The sequence below is a fragment of the Lepisma saccharinum genome, chromosome 25 (assembly GCF_977018435.1).
Source record: "Lepisma saccharinum chromosome 25, izLepSacc3.1, whole genome shotgun sequence".
Lineage (NCBI taxonomy): Eukaryota > Metazoa > Arthropoda > Insecta > Zygentoma > Lepismatidae > Lepisma > Lepisma saccharinum.
Window position 1 is genome coordinate 42,825,068 of NC_139253.1, and position 15,107 is coordinate 42,840,174.

Sequence of the window (15,107 nt, forward strand, 5' to 3'; positions counted from 1 at the left end):
TCGTAAAATGAACAAAGAAACCAAATAAAGAAATAAAGATAAACTACAGGGGGTCATGTGTGCAAAGTCCAATAAACCAGTTAAAGGGTTCCGTCTTGTGTTCTTTGGGTATATTAATTAGGATGGTAATAATAAGTGCAACCTAAAGAGTGCTACTCTTGACACTTTCACTTATGCATAAAATGTACATCCACTCTTCTTAAACATTATATTATTTTTGGGGAAAAGTTTACTTAGTTCTACATCTTTTTGTTCTTTGCTTATATAGTATGTGGTCGCAGCTGGAAGATTGTTACTAGTGATTCATATGCATTATGTGTACAGTCAACGGCAAAGATAATGCTAGGCAAATTGTCCACTGCCATTTTCATTTTCTTCTTTATTCTACATCCTGTGTTGTTTCAAGGAATGAAACTACGTTGGTTCGAAGCAGGCATTGTTCTCTGCTTATTGAAGTCATTATTTCAATTCGTCTTCATCACATTGTGTAATTCAGACCGAATGAAAATGATGGTGGACAATTCGCCTACTGTTTCTTTCGCCGTTGGGTGTACATATATGTGTGTGTGTGTGTTTGTGTTTGTTTGTTTGTTTGTTTTCTGTACAGAATGTCGAACTAGAAAATTAAATAAAAATAGGGAAAATATCATGAAAATAGTTATACACTAGACTCTCGCTAATCCGGCCCTCAATAGTCTGCCCTCTCAGTAGTCCAGCCCACATCCGGCCTGTAGTCACTCAAGCAGAAATGACACCCACAACAATGAATTATCGTGTTCAACAATGTTGTTAGTTAAAAATGTTAAACAATGCTATACATACGTACAGTATTTGAAATTGTGACTTTCTTACAGTAAAGTTCAGTACATACTAAGGCTTCTAAAAGGAAACACGTAAAGTACAGCCGGTATAGTCCCTATGTGTTTAAACTACATAGTAGTATGGAATTTCCGAACCTCCCAATAATCCGGCACTTCCGCAAATCAGGCACCCATATGTGCAAAGAATGGCCGAATTAGCAAGAGTCTAGTGTATTTCCCATTTATGTATGAAAAACAATGTCGGGCATATGTCCACCCCTACTGAGTATGGACGCATTTATACTCTCCACAAAATTATTGATAACCCTCTCGCAGATTTCTGTCCTGATGCCTCCAATCACCCATATGATTTCCGCCTTCAGTTCCAAAAGGTTTTGTGGTTTGTTGGCTTACACCTGTGTTTGTGATTTCACAAACCGTCATAAGAAGAAATCACATGACTTTGCCGGCCATTCCTGGGCACCGTGCAAAGAGATCACTCGTTGCGGGAATTTTTCATGGAGTTCCATATCGTAACCAGAACAAACGAGCCAAAACATTGAGGCTACATTAATCTGCATAAGAACAGATACCAACATTGGTAAGAACAGGTCTGACAACATCGAAACAAAACAATAGCACTCGATTCAAATTCGGCATCCTATACGGAACACCCTTTATTATCTTCAAATTATTGTTGTATTGTTATTTAATTTCTCTTCTTGTGTCATTTTGGCTAATCATGATGAGGATAAGTGATTATTGGATGAAATTGATGGACACACCCATGAAGAACATCTAGGAACAGGTTGGGACTCAAACCTGGGAATTTCAGTGACACTTTTGAAATGTGATCACCTAATATATTCAGCAATCAAATCGACTATAAATTGCCGTTCATTCTAATTCATAATAATTGTAATCATAGAAACAAAGATTGATGGAAAATAAGATAGAAAATATCTTGCCACTAATGGTCCTCCCGAGTCTATCATCAATGCTTGAAGTGGAAATTCCTAGCTGGGCTGGTGGAATGCTTGGGGGTAGGAGGGTGCTTGTATGAACCAACATGGAAACAGTGCAGTAGGTGGGAAGATGCCTGTGCAAATTATACAAACTGAGGGATGCTTTATGGAAAATTTTCCATGTTACCCGCCACTTTGAGCACTTTGATGGATGCATACAAATCTAGAAAGTCCTTTACAATGCCATTTAATGAACAGGGCTAAAAGTGAGCTGGAACTCCGTTCTGGTACTTTTGTGCCAGAACTCAGTTCCTGCCGGTCATCCATTTTATTTACCACACTACAAAAATCTGTCCATTGTTACATTATTTTTTGCAAACAATAGATGAAGAGAAAGTTCTTGTACTAAATTTGTCTCTCGTCAGTGAGCAGTGCGGAAATTTGAAAAAAAAATACTATACTTGGGCAAGTGCTCTCTTTTATAATCCAAATGACAACTTAAATTTTCTGAAATGGTAAGAGTCTAGTTTACATCCTTTTCCTAAGGAATACGTGTCATATATCGTTGGAAAGGTTATTGTATAAGGAATTCAACAAACTAAACACATGTTTCTGTATCTCAATACAAAAGAGGAGCATTTGCACTAGTTTCATTTACAACCTAACAAGACTGTTGCATGGGTGTATTTAATCCAGGATCACTTGGGTATATAATTGTTACAAGTGCTCAAAGTGGCGGGTAACATGGAAAATTTTCCATAAAGCATCCATCAGTTTGGATAATTTGGACAGGCATCTTCCCACCTACTGCATTGTTTCCATGTTGGTTCTTTAACATGCATTCATAACGCAGACACAAAGACGAGCATGCAGTGTTGTTAACTCCCATCGGTTACCACCAAAAGGCAAGAAGGATGTAAACTAGACTCTAGCCTTCTGAAATAACAGCTTCGTCACATCCCTACAAGTAATGATATTCCTGTCCACTGAGATATGTGGAACAATTTATGTTATTTTCTGCATGACAAAAATAAATTATCGTTCAATATCCAAATCAGAATATCAATAATAACAACAGGTTCCAAAAACTTCTAGATAGTGTAATTGGTACTCACCGATAATTTTTGGAATCAATACCGATTCCGATACATAAGATTATTAAACAGAAATGGGATGTTATTTTGTATTAATACTTTGTAATTACTTGTAGAGGGTTTTTAAGCAAACTAATTGTAATCATAGAAACAAAGATTGATGGAAAATAAGATAGAAAATATCTTGCTACTAGTGGTCTCCCTATCATCAATGCTTGAAGTGGAAATTCCTGGCTGGGCTGGTGGAATGCTTGGGGGTAGGAGGGTGCTTGTGATAGTTTGTTTATATTTACTTTGTATGCAATAATAATAATAATGCCAATCACCATTATTATTGTCATCATTAGTAGTAGTACTCATGTTGATTCATTTGTGGTTGACATTCTGGCTACTGACTGAAACCACTTAAAGCACTGGTCATGAAGGTATGTCTACAAGCAGCACTAGAAATCAGTGCATTTTAAGAGCAAGCAGTTAAACAATACATAAGTTTGTAATACCAACAAATTGTATTTGGCATGCTGTTTCTTCTATTCTGCACTGTGAAACCTGGGATGCTGACTTTCAATCCTGGACAAGGCATGCGTGTTTCTTCTGGTTTGCAGGAGATGTAGAAAATAAATATAGGTACCAACTTTCTGTGTGTGTGTGTCGACCTTGCGGGCGAGAATATTCACGACTAGGAGATGATGTGCTTTGAGATGGGCACTATTGGCTTTTGTGTTACTGCCCTGTGGAAAAGGGCATTCAGGATGGATAGGCATTGTTCCTTGTGATGGAAGCTACGGACTGGTATGGGGAATTTATTTCAGAAAGGTTGTATTTTACATCACATATTAACACCATAAAAACAACCAAGACAAAGTTGGTTGTGACTTTGCATTGCTTGTTTTTTTAGGGATATTTTTTACACTGAAGCAACATGTGTCAATTGAGGATGCGACAATCCAATGGTGGCTTGTGCAGTGGATCAGTGTGAATTGTTGCTATTAATTCCAAGTGACACATCATTTTAGTGTCAAGTCTCTCTTTAGTTTCCATATGTACCAATGTTTCAGAAACTGGTTCTGCTCCCGTTTTCTGGGTAGTGTACGGTATTTGCTTCCATCTTGTCCCATGTAAGAGTGAGACAGAACCAGTCTCTGAAACATAGGCACATACAAACACTAAAGTCAGTGGTTACATGTAGAAACAATTCAACATGCCACGATTGTATAATGAAGTTTATTGGTCTGTACAGCATGTTATCTTTTGAGATTTCTCTATATAAAATCTTCTGTGCTCTCCATCCTCATGCCTTTTCTGCATGGCTTAGTATTTCAAGATGTTCATCATTAACACACACATTATATTACCATCGAAAAAATGCAATTTCTTTGCTATTATCTTTTTTAAACTTTAGGTGGGAGTTTTTCAGTTAATGAACAAGTATAAAAAATAAAATATAGTGAAGACAGCAGAACTACTTGAAGTATTGCATTAAAATCAATCATTTTTATCCAAGATAAGAATCATTTCTAAGTTCACATCTATGAAGCAGGATATTTGAATATTAACATTTGTTACCATTAGCATACTTCTTTCCATGGTATTATTTGTTCACCAATTAGATTCTGTATAAGACTCCATATCAGTTTTTTTTATTCACGAACAAAAATTTATGAAGTGCGAAGGTAATAAACCTCCAGTACTTGTGGACATTCTGAAATTATATAGTTGCAGTTGCAAACTAGTAATCAACAGTGGCATGTCAGACACTCTGGAGAAACCGTTCTCAAATCTTAGTATGTAAGGTAATGGTCACTGGTATGTTGAACAATAAAAATAAATAAATAACAAGCTATAACATGGATACATTTACAGGGTGGCTACTCTAGGTACATGATAAAATTCAATTATAATTGCCAGTTTTCAAGACGAACTTTCAAAAAATTTAGGGATATACAGGTATTTCCATCTTACGTATTACTGCCTCTCACCATCCACACATATATACAAAGAGTCCGTGTGATTCAAACTTATCCAAAAAGTCTAATTCAATTAAATTGTGTATATACATTTAAAATAATTTAAGGTGCATAATTTACCACTGCACCATTGTGAAATGTTAAATTTGTTTACAATTGTGTGGGAAATGCTATTTAATACATATTTATTTATTTACTGACTAAATTTTAGATACAGCATGGATAGCCATTTTACGCTGAAATTGTCAACAATTTAAAGAGCAAAATTAAGAATATCATAAAAATGATTGACAAATTATCAAAAAATAAGTAACACTACTTGATTATTTACAAGCATGTCATGTGATGGAAGACCAAAAGGTATACCTAGTGTAGGTTTTTCTGTGTAAAATATATTTGTGATACATCCTATGTGCATAGGCACTCGAAAGTGGAATTCCTGAAGGTGTGTGTTGCAAGGAATTTTGCCATTAACAATTTTGTATAGATAATTGATGTCATTCCGCAAATGGTGCTGGGATGGGAGTCTCTAAGTTTAAACACAAGAAGAGATGCAGTGTTGAAAGATTGTGTAATGAGGGAACCCTGTAACGAACTATAGCTACATAAAAGTGAATCGATTCAAAAGGTTGTGGGGGTAGCACATGATGCTGAGATGTTAACGGATCATCATTACATATTTGGAGGAAGATGCCTGACATGATCGTCATTGCACACGAAGCAAAGGTGTAACAAAAATTATTCATTCTAAGAGCACTGTTCAATGTGCTTGTTCACATATGAACAAATTAGTTTGCTTAAAAACCCTCTACAAGTAATTACAAAGTATTAATACAAAAATTGTTCCACATATGTTTGTTTTAAGACACTTTTTCTTTTTTAAATTTTGTTTTCTATGAAGTGTACATGCCATATCATGATTAATTATTATTGATATTCTGATTTGGATATTGAACGATAATATCTCAGTGGACAGGAATATCATTACTTGTAGGGATGTGACGAAGCTGAAAATTTACTGATGCCGATGTACTCACCGATAATTTTTGGAATCAATACCGATTCCGATACATAAGATTATTAAACAGAAATGGGATGTTATTTTCTGCATGACAAAAATAAATTTGGTATGTACATTTCTATTGCATATCATATGTATATACATATATATTCTCAAGAGATGCGAATGTACATTTGCATCTACAAAAGGTTATGTGAACCTAAAGCTTTAACATTAGTACACAAGCAGTTCTTTGAAATGCAAAATGAATTCCTGTTCTGCCAGATTCAACTTCAGAAATACGAGATTTGGAAGCACTTCAGGAAGTAACCTACTTCTTCTCTTATCGCAAATCTGTTCAGCAACACTGAACACTCAATCACTGAATACTGATGCAGCAGGTATGCTCACGTATTTTCTCAGCACTTGCTTCAGGTTTGAATAATCATTTTTGAATTTCCAATACAACAGCAGAACCTGGTTCAGCAATGTACCATTTTATTTCCGATTTATAGTTAGGTTGATCCTCTGAATGAGAGTTTGCAATAGTTTTATTACAAAAACTCTACAATAATGACGAATCATATCCAAATTTTCAATAAATCTTACAAAACTAGAATATAAAACTTATTACAAGGTAAAACTCTAGTATAATCTGTACCGGTTTAAATATCGAATTTTTGCCGATGCCGATATGTCAATTTCTGCCGATTTTCATACATCTGTCATCAGCTTCGGCACGTCCCTAATTACTTGATATTTGGGCAGGCTATTATTTCATGTTGGAAACCATAATTAATTATTTTTGTTTACATCTTCAAACAGCTGATAACATGAAATAAATAATGTTTATGTTTGCGAACATATTATGCTATGTCATACTTAGGACAACTAATAGATATGTGTAGTAATCCCAGGTAAGATTCCTGTACTAGGTACAGGGCCTCCCTGGTAGCGTTGCCACCTGGTAATAAAGGGGTTCCGATTTCGATACCCAGTGGAGGCACATAGTGGTTCGGATTCCACTTTAAACTGTAGGTCCAGTCCCGATTAGCCTTACTGTGCATAAAGTGGACTTAAAACAACAATTCAATGTACTAGATACATTGCACACTAGTACTTAAAGGTTCGAAAAGGAACGGTAATTTCAGTGCCGATTAGCCTGTCTGAGCATAAAATCAACGTTTGAAAAAGACACTCAAGAGCTCTTAGGGTTGCTGCAAGTTTTTAATTAATACAAAGTTGTGAAAAAACACAAACTGAAAAGTGAAATCATGTAGATAACATCTTGAAAATATTCACACTGAATTTTCGTATTTATTTATTTATTAGCGTTCAGGTCATACGTCTAACAGGCTGATCTTTCTCATTTATTACCAAGAAAAGGTTTTAAATTTACTAGCATCTTTGTAATTTTATTATTAACATTAATATGCCGCCTTCCTTTGACATGCTCATTTTTTATTCATTTTGAATTTGTTGTTTTACATATATCTCTTTCAAGGAGAAATATAAGTAGTCAGATGCATATGTAAGATTTCTCCTGCAAATGAAACATACAACTTATGAGCTATGTTCATTTGCATTTGATAGTTGTTATCCATTGTGTACAAATTCTGAATAAGAATTCACTAAATAAACTTCATTAAATTTTAGGAACATTTTTATACAAGGTTTCTATAAATATTTTGAAACCGCTGATTTTTTTTTCTGAATAAATGTACAAATAATTATGTACCATCTCACGATTTACATTGAAACTTGTAATCAATTGATTTCCTTTAGGTGTCTTGGCATGGGAATTGCAAATTATTCAAATTTGCCAGAATCAGGCATTATTCCAGTAATTTACAGTACTACTCATTGATAAAATATTCCAAGTATATCTATGTTGCTTTCCCTCTCGCAGATAAAAAAAATGAAATGCAAATCAAAGGACGTACAAGAATTATTTTGCTTACAAAGCTTCACTAAGTTGGAAAAATTTAAAGATTCATTTTACGATTTAAATGAATGGATTTTATTTTCTACTAGCTACAGTTACCTTCCGAGAAACGTACCATCAGAATAAAAACACTTATTTTCATTATTTTTTTAGAAAATAGTGTACATTTTACAATTCTCATTAGGCTACATTTTCAACAACTATATCGTGTGGCTACAGAATATGTGTCTTGCTTTCAAAATACCAGCAGAAGACAAGTGTTAGGTCACTTCCGCCAAGTCGACCAATCAGGAGCAAGAATTGTTCCTCCTATGCTGAACTGAGTGGGATCCGTAAATATGCGTGCTGCTGCAACCGCAACCGCGTTTCCCTTAGACGCATATCCCTTTCACTCGCACTTGTTCACTGGTCGAGTCCTCTCGAGTCACTACTTGCGCAGATACTTGTTTTCATTCGCTCGCTCCAAAGATTCCCGGAACAAAGTATACAGAGCCTGATGTGCAAGAACTTCCGACTTTTCCACGGAAACTGCCACCTGCCTTGCTGCGGTAGCAGTTAAATCTTTCCATTACTGGAAATTCACAGCACGTTCAACGGAATGTTGAGAAAATTCAAATCAACAAGCACCAGGAAAATTTCGGCGTTGCGTTTTGGACAAGAGGATAGTGGGAAAATATCGCGTCGCATACATTGACCAACTTACTACTCAGGCTAAAACATAATTCCAAGCTACAAGATCTCCTAGAAAACGATGTCACCCTAATGGTGCAAGTTTGTGGACAATGTGTTACCATATTATCAAGTAACTAATTTTGCTTTCACTTTTTCTCCTGCCAAATAACCCAATAGAAAAGCGACATTCGAATTACAGCAGAAGGCAGATGGAATGTAAATTTCATTTTAAAATAATGTCCATTATTATAATAAAAATTACTACCCTAATGATGGTGATGATTGCGTGTATAGACACGGGTGAAATTAACAGCATTTCTTCTATGAAGGACTATTATTAAAGAACAATCATTCCATTACACAAACGACGGCTGCTGGACAAAGTATCGGAAATGGCCTCTCTCTCCAAATAATGCAGATTAACCAGCACTCATCAGAGAAAAAGAAAAGCTAACCGGGATAAATTCTGGAGCATCAGTTTCCCTTCACACAAGATGACAAAAAAAATCAAACGTATTTTGGACCTGTACCGCCATTTGAAGCTTGGTTATAAATATTTATCCAGAAAACCAACAAGGGAATTCGAACCATAAATAACAGAGTTAAATTCGAAATTAGTTTCCGCTTACAAAATTGACCGCATTAGCAATGGTAATTGATAACGCCGTGCGTATGCATGCGTCATGTATACGCATTCTCACACGCCCACGCACAGCCGCAAGCACGCGCAAAATGTGGAATATACATTTACGAAATAAAGGGACACAAGGGAAGGAAAAAGTAGATTCTGAATATCAGCAAACGCAAAAGCTAGCAAACATGTTCTATTTGACTGATTGATTGATTGATTGGGTTTACTTTACTTCGCTTTTCTGCCACTTTTAGATAATCTGAAGAAGAGAATAGAGTGATGATGGAATTTATGAAAATGTAGTTTCAAAGAACGCCCAGATCAAGATTCGAACCCAGTATCCCTGGCGTGGTAGCGCGATGTGCTAACCACTCCGTCACGGAGGTCGGTTGTGGTATTTAATTTAAAATTGTACTGGTAACAATAGCGGTATTGAATCATTCAAGCTCTTAATTTGTAGGGAGTAAGGTTGAATCTACCATGTTCAGTATGACACAAAATTACACCCATGCTTAATTTATTCCGAGATCTATGTACAGGGTGACAATTAATGAACTATATGAAATAAAACGGAAATTAGTGACGAACCACGTAGTACACAAACTGTATTGCACATGTAAACGGCACTACAGACATTCGGATTTAGGTTATGACATGTTCGATATGTCTGCCATCTCTGGCGATGATGTGGGGCAGACGAACAGCAAAATTCTGCCTGACCCGCTGAAGTGTCGAAACATCGATGACCTCCTGAATGGCAGTTTTCAGCTCGGAAATGGTTTTGGGGTTATTTCTGTACACCTTATCCTTAACATAGCCCCCTTCCAGTGGCCTCTGGGTACCCGAGAGCCAGAATGCGGTCCCCAAAATACTCCTCCAGGACATTTTCACTTGCAAATGGGCGACATCAACACGTTGCGTGCGTTGGCCGACATCAACACGTTGCGTGCGCATACGCATACGAATTCCCATCATGCCCTGTGGCGAGCCACGCAGTTTGGACGTCATCACGCGAACCGTTCAGAAATTATGACGGTTTTATTTCATATAGTTCATTAATTTTAATGAATCTGCACAGGTTATACTTACTGCCACCACAATGGACAGCTCACCTTGATGGCTATTAATTTCCGTCAATCCTCTTGGTGGATGTTCCTGGCGGGGTTGCAATTTCACTTGCGAAGTAAACTATGTATCGTCGGATGCCCGGTCACAACGTTGTCAAGTTCTTTTATGTGTTTATGTTCCTTGTTATTTACCGAACAAATTTATTTCTTCAAGGAATGCTTGTTCCACTTTGTCTTCTTCTTTGTTACCTTTAACAGCGGGGGAAACTGTGAGTGCACAGAAGGTTTGGCATCGTTGTGACACGAAAGTGAATGATTTCAGCCGATCGGACCATAACTGAACACACCCAGTTGAAAGGGCGGTTAAGTTTAATTTTTCCTCAAGGTAAGTGTAATTATAACAGTGACTATGAAATTAAGTGGCTGTGCTTTTGCAGAAAAGGTAGAGCGAGGAAGCGCCAAGAATCGTTGGTTCTCGCGCTCTTTGTGGCAGCGTTTAACGTGCAGTGTTGCCTAGTACAAGCATCACCATTTTCTGCAAAAAGAAAACGTACCGTTCTGCCATCTAATCTTCCAACATTGGTACCATTTTCCTATCACGTATGTTACAAAGAAAGTTTGTAAACTAGAAAATACCACGTCCCTAGCCATCTCATTATGATCGAACATCGATGTGGCAAGGGCGCATTTCCATCAACTGCGTATTTTCATGACTCCCACTGTAGCATCATGTGCCTCTCACTACATAAGCGTGAAGGGTGAACACGATACCCTCTGTTTCTATGGGAAAAACACTCTGCGTTTGTAATGTAATTAATTCATGAAATGCCTCCCCCTTGAGATTTATTTAAGGATGACACTGAATAAATGAACGAAAAGGAAGCGCTACTTTAAAGCACGATTTTAAGGTCACGAATGCCACTTCTTCACAAGACATCTTCCAAGGGGCGAAAAAATTTGTGGAAGAATACCGAAAACGTACTTTTGCTTCCATTTTTGGAGGGGAAGCCAAATGGTCAGATGAATGAAAACTAAAAGACTATGCTTTACAAAACCAGTTGTTGATATAGTGTTCCATCGTAATAGAATAGGTACAGACCCTTCACTTGGGGGCCAAATATCTTTCGCCAGTAAAAAATACCCAATAGGCATAACAATAATGGGACACAACCAAGACATCAAAAAGTTAACACTTAAGTTAACAAATTTATCTAAAAATCTTTCAATGGGTTGAGATGTGTGCCTGAAACATTTCGTTAAACTCCTCGTACATCCAATTAATGTACACATGTCGATTGTCTGTTCGTATGTTCATTGTTGTTTGCTCAACACAAACAGAGCCAGGTATCTTAATTCGCATGGTGGTGAGCTATTCAAACAGGATTGCCATAATAGAAAAAATGGAAATTTCATATTATTGGGATTGTTTAACTATGTTATGTAGGGATTAAAAATGCACATTAAAATTTGGTACATGTGTTCTGATGGTAAGGACGATAATGTCCTAACACTGATTACATCCCCTAATCTCAATATCATTTATGCCTTTTAATTACATTCAGTATCGATAATTTTCAAGATAATCACAACTACGTTTTCCTTTTGAACCTCTGGAGTACCAAACATGCAAATGAAAGCTATGACTATCACCATTCCGTGCCTTTATCTGCTGCCATGGGAGTTGGAAACTGAATTCAGTTTCTTGGTGTGTGGCAATTTCGTAGTTGACTTGGTCTGTGTAAAGAGCTGTTAGGATTCAAATTCCGTAATACAACAGGTCGTTTTCCCTGCTGCGATGCGGGGAAAATGGCAGAACATTGTTTCTATTTCTACGTTAGAACGTGTTTAATGTCTTCGGCATTCTCATTCTTGGGTCTTAAGCGATTTCAGAACTTAACGGACATAAAAATTGCATTGTTATCTGTCTTACTACTTCGCACTAAAGTCACAAAATTTTATACCAACAAAATCACCGTGGAGAAATGTGCAATTTGCTCACAACACTCACAATCCAATTCGATTAACGAAAAATTGTGAAGTACAACCAAAAAATTTGCCTATCAAATCTAAAATATGGAAATACAATTCTATTACACGGCACGTATACCAATACCTTGAAGCAATAAAGTTCACACCATTTGTGACGAGATTTTCAAGTCTAGTGAGTAAAGTTACTTTCCAAAAGGAAAGAAACTTATAAGATAGGACGCTCTGTGAGTTTCTTTCAGATCAAGTTTCTATTTCAAAGGATGATGATGATGTAGAACGCCTCTAGACATGTCATACAATACCTATAGGCTAAGAAAACTAATTTCTACCCAACATAAACACTTACTCTCATCGTCTTCAGCTCGAAAAAGTTGTCCCAAAGTTGAGCATAGACTTTACCTGTAAGAAAACAAAACACACGAATTAGAAATACGTTTTCTAGTGAAGAGTTTGTGCTTAATATTGGCTACTACCTTAAGTTAAGCATTTAGCGTACAAGTAAATGGTAAAATTCAGATTGGAACGACATTCACAGGCTGGTGGAATATTAAAACCTCTGGAAATTTGAAGGTTCATATCTGGTAGTTTTACCCGTTGAATATCTTCCTGAAGGCTGTCTGCGCGACACGAGTCCTATTTGTGTCACAGATCCTCGTGGGATGTCAGAAATTGCTCAAACACATCTCGAAGTGTCGGGACGGAATGGTGACAATACATGGGTCGACTTCGTGGGAAGGGAAACCGACAGCTCTCTTGGGTCGGCGAGGAGGAGGAGCCCTTTGAAACTAGGACACCGTACTCTGTACAGACATGGATGATGTCCCTAGGGGCAACATTGACGCTCCTCACAAGCTACTGACAACAAACAACGGAACTCCATGGAGCCATTGGGAGAAGCGAAGACCTTTCAGCTCACGTTTTTTGTCGCCAAAGAGCTGATGAGCATCGTTCAACTCAAAAGTTGAACATCCTCATTCAGAATTGATGCTGTAGATAGCAAATACTAGTTTGCAGAGTTGACGTCACCATTTATGGACACTACTTCCCTGGGGTATTGAGAAGTAGAATAAGAACAAAGCGACAGAAGGAAACTAATATTGGTAGTGATAAAATGCGCAGAACATCTTCCTTAGAGGTATAATATCGTGTAAATGATATTAAAAAAAATGTATATTTCTGCGTGTTCTCAAGTAAAGAAGTCTTACTACCAAATGTCATAATCTTACAAACATTTCGGTATTCTGACTGGGGGTGGATAGACGATAATCTACGCACTTTTACGAATTCTCCCTTTAAACAAGCATTTTGTTGCACAAGACTGATTCCTTCGAATTTCACAAATTATAAATATGTACAACAAAGTTGTATTTTCGGTATTTTTTTTACTTACTTACAACAAAATGCAAGATCGAAGCAATGGTGGAATAAATTCAAAAATATCAGTTAAAGTGGAAGCAACATATTCTGAAGATGCCACATAGCAGTTTGACTAGAAAAGTGTTAAATTACAGGCCAAAAGGAACGATACATTTAGAAATACCATATCGCCGCTGAAATGATCATATTTTTTGTAGTCGCAGAACGGGCTTTGGTTACTCAAGACCTGTAAGAGGAACATGATGACTTACAAACTTTCCGGGAGTGCCACCGAGGTGGCCGAGGGCATTAAGCTATCGTCTTCAAATTTCGACACCAAAATTCCAGGGTTCGTATCCCCGTCTGCGCGTTTAATGTCTTTTCATCAATTTTATTCATTCATCACTCATATCCCATTCACACAGTTCGCCAAATGTGGTGGAAAACCGACGCTAAATAACAAAAATACAAAAACTTTTTGAGAGGATCTCTTGTTATCCATTAAATCCCTGTGGTCAGGCAATAAATACTTGCTGGTTGTCTTGTAGTGACTGCATAATTGGTTTTATTTAGCGTATCTCTTTGGGTCACTTTAACCACAATAACTGGCGATTATATGAAATGGACGATTGTATAATCACAAAAAGGAATGAAGTAAGAAAAGCCTCTTCAAGGATTTAAGCCAAATACGAAAGCAAAGTGATTAGAATTCAACAGGGGACTTCGTCAAGGAGACCACAAAGAAAGTTTAGAGCTCGTCAGACATTAAATTTGACTCAACGAAGAGCAGGAATATTCACGCATCTGCCCACAACCCTCCACTTCCTGTAACATATGCAACTGCAAGAAGGGGAGAAGCGACAACTTTAAACTCTTGTCGGGGATTAACAACGTCATTCGAATGCAAACGGAATACCAAGGTCTTACTTCTAGGGTGACAATTAGGAAACGCACAAGCGAACGCAGCTCGGTCCTGCTGATATGGGAAAAGTGTTGCTAATCGCACATTGGAAAACCTAGCGTTTTGAAAGTAAGCTCACCATAAAATGGGTATACTATGATAGTTAATGATCTCTCTTTAATAAATTAAAATTGGGCAAATGATGCACTACTTATTATCTCAGACCAGTTTGTTTAACCATATTCCAGTATTGTAACAGTTTTAACTGTAATTATCTTTTCCCTTGTTTTGCGTTGTCCAGAAAACATTTTACAATATCCCAGTACTTCCAGCTCGGTGGCGGAGCGCGTTAAGTGCTCGACTTTCAATCCGCCACCAAAGATTCCGCGTTCGAATTACGATCTGAGCATGCGTGTTCTTTGCGAGTGTTCATTCATCAATTCCATGTAATCTTGGAAGGCCACGACGAAGCTGGAGGGATAACGTTGGCAAGGATCTAAAGGAAATTGGTAAGGATGGAAAAGATAGGATTGATCTTGACCAGGACAGGGACAGATGGAAAGCTTGTGTCGCTGCAGCATAAACCTTCGGGTTTAAGAAGGCTAGAGAGTGAGTTAGTTAGTTCCTGTAATCATGCCTCATCCTCATCGTCGCGATTAGCCAAAAGTAGCAGACACGGCATATACTTTACTAGTCTCTGCTACGTTTTTGCACACACCC

General features: G+C 37.3%; 1 protein-coding gene across 4 annotated transcripts in view; it reads right to left on the reverse strand.

Annotated features, from left to right (window-relative positions):
- Positions 1-15,107, reverse strand: part of LOC145978872 (uncharacterized protein CG43867) — a 936,647-nt gene that overhangs the window by 369,508 nt on the left and 552,032 nt on the right. The window lies entirely within an intron of this gene.